The following is a 9,214-nucleotide window of genomic DNA, read 5'->3' as shown; positions in this document are numbered from 1 at the left end:
CAGGGAAGTCCCAAAGGTCACCCTGCGCCGGCGGAGTGTGAAGCCTCTCCCCTAGGTTGGGGTGCCGAGTACTAAGCCTTCCTCTGTGGCTTGGGCTGGGGAGCGTGATCCGGCGTCGGGTACATTTGGGTGGAGCTGGCGGCCGGCAAGAATTCGGGCCATCAGGTCAACCCTCTGTGGACAATGGGGGCGAGCCGGCAGGCCTGTGATTTTGGCTTTGTGGGCGGGCAGCTCAAGCCTGGCGTCCTATGAGCCTGGAAGGCAGCCGGCCAGGCTCACCCGTCTCCTCCCCGGGCCCAAGTTCCTTTCAGGCAGCAGGTGGAGCGAGGAGCCCAGGGAGGTGTCCGGAGCCTCGTCCTGCCTGGTGCCCAGCAGGGCTCTTGCCCGCTCCCGGCCCACCTGGTTTTGGCCTCTGCCACCCCTAGCAGTCAGCCAAAAGAGCAGAAGTCACCCTCTCCCTCCTGCAGTGGCCAGCATGGGGCTTGAACCCATGACCTTGGCGTTATTAGCACCACACTCTAACCAGCTGAGCTAGCTGGCCTACGGGAAGCCCTCCCTTGCCTGACCCTTTTGGAAGGAGTCACCGGCTGGCGCGGGGAACGATGTGGCCTCCGTTATCGAATGGATGGATCGAGACGCCACCTGCCAAGGTAGGGGAATTAGCTCAAGTGGTAGAGCGCTCGCTTCGCATGCGAGAGGCAGCGGGATCAATACCCGCATTCTCCAGCAGCAAAGCAACTGTGGGACCTTCTCTTGCCTTTCTTTTAGAAGCCATGGACAGTCAGCCGGCTCAGCTCCTCCAGTGGCCTCCATCCCTCTCCCCGCTTGGCCTCCCAAAAAGCCAGCCCTTGCGGAGCACAAAGCTCTTCCTCCCCGGCCCTTCTCCCCCTTGCGCTGACTGGGAGGCTGGAGACAGCTGGGGGAAGTTAGCTCAAATGGAAGAGCATGGGAGAAGTAGTCAGACCCAGACACACATTCTCCAGCCTGCTCTGCTCTGCTTTGCTCTGCTGGGCTGGGCTTTAGTTGGGGACCTGCACCTTTCTTTCTGAGCTCTCACTGGAGCACAATCCCTTTCCTCCTCCCTCCCTGCTAGTCTACGCCAAGCTCATTGGCCGGGAGGGAGAGCCACTCAAATACAGAATTACTCACATCCCAGGGGTCCATGAAGGGAATGAGGAGATGGGCGGGGTGGCACGCGATACCAGCTCAGCTGAGACCGTGAGACCTCGCAGCCTCCTGATCTCAGGCAGCATGGCAGCCGTGGAGCAGAGCAGAGCACGCAGACAGCTTGGAGACAGCCAAAGCGGGGAAGGGCTGCGTTGGTCTGGAAGAGGGAGTCGGTGGCTGTCTATCCTGGCGGAGGCAGGGTCGTTTTGCTGTATGCTGGGCCAGGGGGCAGGGAGTCTGCTAGAGTTGCTGAGCTGGGCCTGCTCCTGGCTTTGCTTGGGTTAGAGGAAAGTGGTGAAGATAAGAACGGCCCTCCTGGGTGAGACCGATGGTCCATCTAGGCCACTATCACGTCTTCTGACAGTAACCGATGCCAGGCGCTTCAGAGGCAATGGCCAGAGCAGGCAATCGTCAAGTGATCTATCCCTGCGTTGTCTTCTGAAGCTTGGTGCTTGTTTCTGGGGCTAACTCTCACCCCAGACACACTCCAGGGAGGGAGCGTTGGTGTTTGTGCCGAGGAGCGTGGCTGGGACTCGGACCCCCTTCCCCAGCTCTGGGTAGCACCCCGCCCCCATTTCAGGCTGTGTTCTGCTTAAGGCCACAGAGCCCTTGCCTTTTTTTGCCCGGTGCCTGAGAGTCAGGCCAGCTGCGGGGAATTAGCTCAAGCGGCAGAGCGCTCGCTTTGCATGCGAGAGGTAGTGGGGGGCGATGCCCGCATTCTCCAAGCCTGTCGACTAAGGGCTCCTGATGAGCGTGGTGGACGGGAGAGCCGGCCATCTGACTTTTGGCCTTGCTGCCCGTAGCGGTCAGGCCGAAAAATCAAAAGCCATCCTCCCCAGGCCCACAGCCACCCAGGGGCTCCTCTGCACCAGGGCCGGCTTTATGAAGCGCGGGGCGTGTACTCACCAGGTGGTGCTCCGAGTCTTCGGCGGCAGGTCCTTCACTCACTCCAGGTCTTTGGCGGCACTGAAGGACCCGCCGCCGAAGTGCCGCCGAAGACCCAGAGCGCCGCCAGATGAGTAAAATTTAAAAAAGCGCCTCTAGCCAGGGAAGGGATTCTCACTGGACGTGGGGCCCTCTTAGGCGCGGGGCCCGATTCGGAGGAATTGGTGGAATAGGCCTAAAGCCGGCCCTGCTCTGCACCATCTTGCCTGAGCGAATGGAAGTGGAGCCTGGAACTGAGCTGAGGCGCTGAGGGTTATTTGCTCTGCGCGCTTCACACGGAGTTAAAAACACCGGGCACAGATCTTTGAGCACAACCCTTGTCCTGAGGAATGGAGGGGGCTGCACAAAGAGAGACCGGCTCTCCCTGGCGGGGCTGCAGCGGCTCTTCACAGTGTCAGTCCCACTGCCATTTCGTACCAGAGTTTTGAAAGCCTCCTTTTCTGGCCTGGTTCCCCTCTCTTTAGGGAGACTGGCGGCCCCAAATTTCCCATAAACCATCATCGCGAGGCCAACCTGAGCACAGACACCTGCTCAGCACCCCGGGGTGCAGCCCTGAACTCCGGCAACCAGCTACGCTCAGCTGCCCACCCAACAAGCGTTACACGCAGGAGCCTTCGTGCCCCGCGTGTTCAGGTCGCTCCCAGCACCAGCTTTAAACTCCGCTGCTCAGTTCTAAGCTTTGGCCACACGGGGGCAGCCCGGAGCTCAGCCAACGCCTCCCGTTGCTGGTTGCGTTTCCCGCTCCTCGTGGCAGGTTCACACCCCGCAGGCAGATCTCTGAACCGGAGCCGAACCGTTCCCCAAATCCAGCGCTTTAGCAGCAGCTTTGCTAGGAAAGCGCTGACGTCCCCAAGTAACGTAAGAGCCAGAGCGCTGTGTCCAGTATCTTCTCTTGGGCCCCTCACCGTGGTGTCTGTCAGGCGCAAGGAGAAACCAGGGAAATGTTTTCATGGCGTTTAAGGGCAGAAGGGGCCATTAGCTCAGCTAGTCTGACCCCCGAATAACACAGAATTACACCATGACACGTATTGATCCCACAGACCTTAGATAGATCAAAGCGTTTCAGCCCTCAGGAAGGAGGCTAAACTGGGTACCAGAGGCAGCGAACAAGGGGCCCCCAAGGCAATGGCAGGGAACTGACGAGGTGAAATATGCCCAGATGATCCCAGCAGGCGACCCACCCCCATGCTGCAGAGCTGGTGGGAGGGTCACCAGGGTGTGAGCGCTCCCATCCCCCGATACAGGCTGGGGGGGGTATAACTGGCTCTCCCTGTCCTGCCCAGGTGATGCTACAGCAGCTGTTCACAGGGGCAGCAACCCCACTGTCAACCTGCAGCTTTAACCTGCTCCAGGGGTGACCCATGCGGGTCGGGAGTGAGGGGCACCAGCAGAGCTGAGAGTCTGCAGGTCAGGACTGGGATAGCAGGGGCTGCGGGTCAGGAGTAAGGGGCACCGTCAGAGCTGGTTGACGCCTAAGGGGCTGCGGGTCGGGAGTGAGGGGCACCAGCAGAGCTCTGGGTGTGGAGATCAGGATTGGGATAGCAGGGGCTGCGGGTCAGGAGTGAGGGGCACCACTAGAGCTGGGGGGAACCCAGGGGGCTGCGGGTCGGGAGTGAGGGGCACCGGTAGAGCTGAAGGAAGCCCAGGGGTCTGTGGGTCAGGAGTGAGGGGCACCAGCAGAGCTGTGAGTCTGGAGGTCAGGACTGGGATAGTAGGGGCTGCGGGTCGGGAGTGAGGGGCACCGGTAGAGCTGAAGGAAGCCCAGGGGTCTGTGGGTCAGGAGTGAGGGGCACCAGCAGAGCTGTGGATCTGGAGATCAGGACTGGGATAGGAGGGGCTGTGGGTCGGGAGTGAGGGGCACCGGCAGAGCAGGAGGGAGACCAGGGGGCTGCGGGTCGGGAGTGAGGGGCACCGTCAGAGCTGGTGGATGCCTAAGGGGCTGCGGGTCGGGAGTGAGGGGCACCAGCAGAGCTGTGAGGCTGGAGGTCAGGACTGGGATAGCAGGGGCTGCGGGTCGGGAATGAGGGGCACCGGCAGAGCTGGAGGGGGACTAGGGGGCTGCGGGTCGGGAGTGAGGGGCACCAGCAGAGCTGTGAGTCTAGAGGTCAGGACTGGGATAGCAGGGGCTGCGGGTCGGGAGTGAGGGGCACCGGCAGAGGTGGAGGGAGACCAGGGGGCTGCGGGTCGGAAGTGAGGGGCACCAGCAGAGCTGTGAGTCTGGAGGTCAGGACTGGGATAGTAGGGGCTGTGGGTCGGGAGTGAGGGGCACCAGCAGCGCAGTAACTGGGTAGCTCAGCGAGGAATCCAGGGGGCTGCGGGTCGGGAGTGAGGGGCACCAGCAGAGCTGTGAGTCTGGAGGTCAGGATTGGGATAGGAGGGGCTGTGGGTCGGGAGTGAGGGGCACCGGCAGCGCAGTAACTGGGTAGCTCAGCGAGGAATCCAGGGGGCTGCGGGTCGGGAGTGAGGGCACCAGCAGAGCTGTGGGTCTGGAGGACAGGACTGGGATAGCAGGGGCTGCGGGTCAGGAGTGAGGGGCACCACTAGAGCTGGGGGGAACCCAGGGGGCTGCGGATCGGGAGTGAGGAGCATTGGTAGAGCTGAAGGAAGCCCAGGGGTCTGTGGGTCAGGAGTGAGGGGCACCGGCAGCACAGTGACTGGGGAGCTCCGCGGGAAGCCCAGTCGCTGCAGGTCGGGAGTGAGGGGCATCAGCAGAGCTGTGGGTCTGGAGGTCAGGACTAGGATAGCAGGGGCTGCGGGTCGGGAGTGAGGGGCACCGGCAGAACTGTGGGTCTGGAGGTCAGGACTAGGATAGCAGGGGCTGCGGGTCAGGAGTGAGAGGCACCAGCAGAGCTGTGAGTCTGGAGGTCAGGAATGGGAAAGCAGGGGCTGCGCATCGGGAGTGAGGGGCACCGTCAGTGCTGGGGGGAACCAAGGGGCTGCGGGTCGGGAGTGAGGGGCACCAGCAGAGCTGTGGGGCTGGAGGTCAGCACTGGGATACCATCCAGCCTGATGGTAAGTGATGCCCAGCTGAGCCCATGGCCAGTACGTCCTGCTCCACCCACAGCCGGGCTGGGAGCCAGGACTCCTGGTTCTTCTCCGCAGCTCTGGCAGGGCAGTGCTGACTAGTGGTTAGAGTCGGGGTTGGGAGCCAGGGTATCCGGGTCCCACCGCTGGCTCTGGGAAGAGAGTGGGGGCGAGTCGTGGTGCCCCCCCCCCCCCCGGCTTGAAGTGGTTTCCATCCTGTGCAGGGTTTACAGGTTTGTTCACTGGCTCTCAGCACCTCCCACTATACAAATTGTCCCAGTGCCGCTGGGTCTAGTGGTTAGAGCCTGGGAGGCCGGGAGCCAGGCAGGGGCGGTGGGTATAAGGGGCCCGGGGAGGCACCTGGCCCGTGCTCCACCCAGAGGCCCTGCTCCCACTCGTCCTCTCCCCGCAAGGCCCCATCCTCACTCCGCCCTTCCCCAAGCTCCATCCGGCCACATGGGGCCGTGGGGGGAGAGGCCGGGGTGCAAACGGCAGAGAGGCAGGCGGGGGCCTTGGGGTGGGGCGAAGAGGCACAAGTGGCAGGGCCTCTGGGAAGAGACGTGAGAGGTGGGCGGGGGTCAGGGAGTGGAACAAAGGGGTCCTGAGGGGCGTGTGGCGGGGCTGAAGGGGCGTGTGGGCGGGGCTGAAGGGGAGTGTGGGCGGGGTGGAGGGGCGTGTGGGCGGTGCTTTGGCAGGAGGAGGCTGAGTGGCAGCAGGCCTTGGGGCAGGGCCACAGTCCGGGCCCGCCCAGCCTCCCCAAGTGGAGGAGTCCCAAGCTGCCCATGGAGCCAGGACTCCTGGGTTCTATTCCTGGCTCTCCCACAGACTCCCAATCTGAGCTGGTGCAGCCCATCTCGCCCTCCCTGGTGCCTCAGTTTCCCCCGTGTGAGACGGGTCCCAGTGTGAACGGCTGCAGCGCCGTGGAGAATCTCGTCCCTTCTCCTGGTGGCTCCTTGGTAGCCCTGGGGAAGCAGCCAACTGCTGCAGCCCCTGGCTCCCGTCTGGGCAGCCCGGGGTGGGGGTGGGATCTGGGCAATGGGAAGAAGGAATCCCCTTCCCCACCCCACCCCGGGACATGGGGAGGCTGGTGCTGCGGGGGCAGGGAGTCCTGCAGCCCTCGCAGGGGAGAAGGGGCAGGTTCCCGGCTTGGCTGCTGATGGGGGCGGGGTGGGGGGCACTGCTGGACTGGGGGCTCCCCCCTGCGGGGTGGAGATGGAGCACGGCCTGCTGGGAGCGGACGTCTCCTCTGGATGGGGGAGGGTGACACTGGCCAAATTGTGGGAACCCCTGTCCCCAGACAAGGGAGGGGCCTCTCAGCCTTGCCGGCTCATCTCTCTTTCCCCAGGATCGGCCCAGCACCTGGCCTGGCCCAGACCCCCCTTCCTCAGCGCCAGCAGCGGCCCATTGTGGGGAGTGGAGCGGCCGGGGGGTGGGGGCCTCTCAAGCCCCCCGGGGAGCAGGGCCGGGGCACTGGGGGGCTGTGGCTGCGATGGGGGGAGGTGGGGTTGGAGAGATGTCGGGGTGAAGCTGGGACTCAGGGGGGGAATGGGGCAGGCTGCAGGGAGGAAGAGTGGGGGCCACCGGAGGGGAGCTGGGGGCTGGGAAGCTGCGGGGGACACAGCCGGGGGTAGTGGTGACACCGCAGGGGCTGCTCAAGAGGCAGTGGGCTGGGGGCAGGGCGGGAGCTCGGACGGGGGGTCAGGCTATTGCGGGTCTCCTGTGAATGGCACCAGACTGCAGGGAACCCCACAGCCGGCAGCCCCTGCTGGGGTCTGGTCAGTGCAGCCCCCGATGCACCCTGCTGGGATCTGGTCACTGCAGCCCCGATGCACCCTGCTGGGGGCTCGGGTCACTGCAGCCCCCCCCGATGCACCCTGCTGGGGGCTCTGGTCACTGCAGCCCCCCCCCCCGATGCACCCTGCTGGGGGCTCCATCACTGCAGCCCCCCCCCGATGCACCCTGCTGGGGCTCTGGTCACTGCAGCCCCAATGCACACTGCTGGGGCTCTGGTCACTGCAGCCCCACCCAATGCACACTGCTGGGGCTCTGGTCACTGCAGCCCCCGATGCACCCTGCTGGGGGCTCTGGTCACTGCAGCCCCCCCCCCCCCCGATGGACCCGGCTTGGGGCTCTGCTCACGGCAGCCCCCCACCACACACTGGATACGGGGCGGGGGCAGGTTTCTTCTTGCGCTCCCATTGGTCAGGGCTCTGCCTCCTCTTCTATTGGCTGTCTCGGGCGAGGCGGAGTTTCGAGAGGGCGTCACGTGGCTCCTGAGCAGCCCAACCCCTGAGCTCCCCTCCCCACTGCCGCCCCTCCCCTCTCTGCCCCGCCCCAACCCCTGAGCTCCTCCCCAGTGCCGCCCATCCCCTCTCTGCCCCGCCCCAAACCCCCTGAGCTCCCCTCCCCAGTGCCGCCCATCCCCTCTCTGTCCCCGCCCCAACCCCCACCCCGTGGTCCCCTCCCCAGCGCCGCCCATCCCCCTCTCTGCCTCTGCCCCAAACACCCCCCCGAGCTCCCCCTCCCCCAGTGCCGCCCATCCCCCTCTCTGTCCCCGCCCCAACCCCCACCCCGTGGTCCCCCTCCTCCAGTGCCGCCCATCCCCTCTCTGCCCCCGCCCCCAACACCCCCGAGCTCCCCTCCCCAGTGCCACCCATCCCCTCTCTGCCCCCGCCCCTAACACCCCCAGCTCCCTCCCCAGTGCCGCCCATCCCCTCTCTGCCCCCGCCCCAAACACCCCCAGCTCCCCTCCCCAGTGCCGCCCATCCCCTCTCTGCCCCTGTCCCCAACACCCCCGAGCTCCCCGATGCCGCCCATCCCCTCTTCTGCTCCCGCCCCTAACACCCTCCGAGCTCCCCTCCCCAGTGCCGCCCCTCCCCTCCTCCCCTGCCCCAACACCCCCTGAGCTCCCCTCCCCAGTGCCGCCCATCCCCTCTTCTTCCCCCAAACTCCCTGAGCTCCTCCCCAGTGCCACCCATCCCCGTCTCTGCCCCGTCCCCTAACACCCCTGAGCTCCCCTCCCCAGTGCCGCCCATCCCCTCTTCTGCCCCCACCCCCAAACACCGCCTCGAGCTCCCCTCCCCACTGCCGCCCATCCCCTCTCTGCCCCGCCCCCAACCACCCCTGAGCTCCCCTCCCCACTGCCGCCCATCCCCTCTCTGCCCCGCCCCAACACCCCCTGAGCTCCCCTCCCCAGTGCCGCCCATCCCCTCTTCTGCCCCCGCCCCAACACCCCCTGAGCTCCCCTCCCCAGTGCCGCCCATCCCCTCTTCTTCCCCCAAACTCCCCCTGAGCTCCCCTCCCCAGTGCCACCCATCCCCGTCTCTGCCCCGTCCCTAACACCCCCAGGCTCCCCTCCCCAGTGCCGCCCATCCCCTCTTCTGCCCCCACCCCAAACACCGCCTCGAGCTCCCCTCCCCACTGCCGCCCATCGCCTCTTCTTCCCCCAAACACCCCCAGGCTGCCACCCCCATTGCCGCCCATCCCCTCTCTGCCCCGCCCCCAACACCTCCCGAGCTCCCTTTCCCCAAGTGCCTCCCATCCCCTCTTCTGCCCCCGCCCCAACACCCCCGACCTCCCTTTCCCCTCTCTGCCCCCATCCCCAAACACCCCCGAGCTCCCCTCCCCAGTGCCGCCCATCCCCTCTTCTGCTTCAGCCCCAAACACCCCTGAGGCCCCCTCCCCAGTGCCGCCCATCCCCTCTGCCCCACCCCCAAACACCCCTGAGCTCCCCAATGCTGCCCATCCCCTCTTCTGCCCCTGCTCCAACACCCCCGAGCTCCCCTCCCCAGTGCCACCCATCCCCTCTCTACCCCGCACCCTAACACCCCTGAGCTCCCCTCCCCAGTGCCGCCCATCCCCTCTCTGCCCCCGCCCCAACACCCCCAAGCTCCCCTCCCCAGTGCCGCCCATCCCCTCTCTGCCCCGCCCCAAACACACCCCGACACTGCTCCTGGTTTTGGGAGAGGAACAGGAGAAAGGACAAAAGAAGCAAGAGACGAAGAGAAAGGAGGGAGGGAGGGATGGAGGAAAAGGTGAAACAAAAAGAACAAACCCTAATGTCCCCAGTGATTCTATG

The 9,214-nt window shown here is 65.4% G+C and overlaps 2 non-coding genes across 2 annotated transcripts; one reads left to right on the top strand and one right to left on the bottom strand.

Annotated features, from left to right (window-relative positions):
* Nucleotides 1–467: 467 nt before the first annotated feature.
* On the bottom strand, nt 468–541 carry TRNAI-AAU. Its single transcript has one exon. It is a non-coding gene; the product is annotated as a tRNA-Ile (tRNA).
* A 112-nt stretch (nt 542–653) lies between these two features.
* Nucleotides 654–726, top strand: TRNAA-CGC. Its single transcript has one exon. It is a non-coding gene; the product is annotated as a tRNA-Ala (tRNA).
* Nucleotides 727–9,214: the final 8,488 nt, after the last annotated feature.

Source organism: Mauremys reevesii, linkage group 12 (assembly GCF_016161935.1).
Source record: "Mauremys reevesii isolate NIE-2019 linkage group 12, ASM1616193v1, whole genome shotgun sequence".
NCBI lineage: Eukaryota > Metazoa > Chordata > Testudines > Geoemydidae > Mauremys > Mauremys reevesii.
This window is presented reverse-complemented; position numbering and strand designations above follow the sequence as displayed.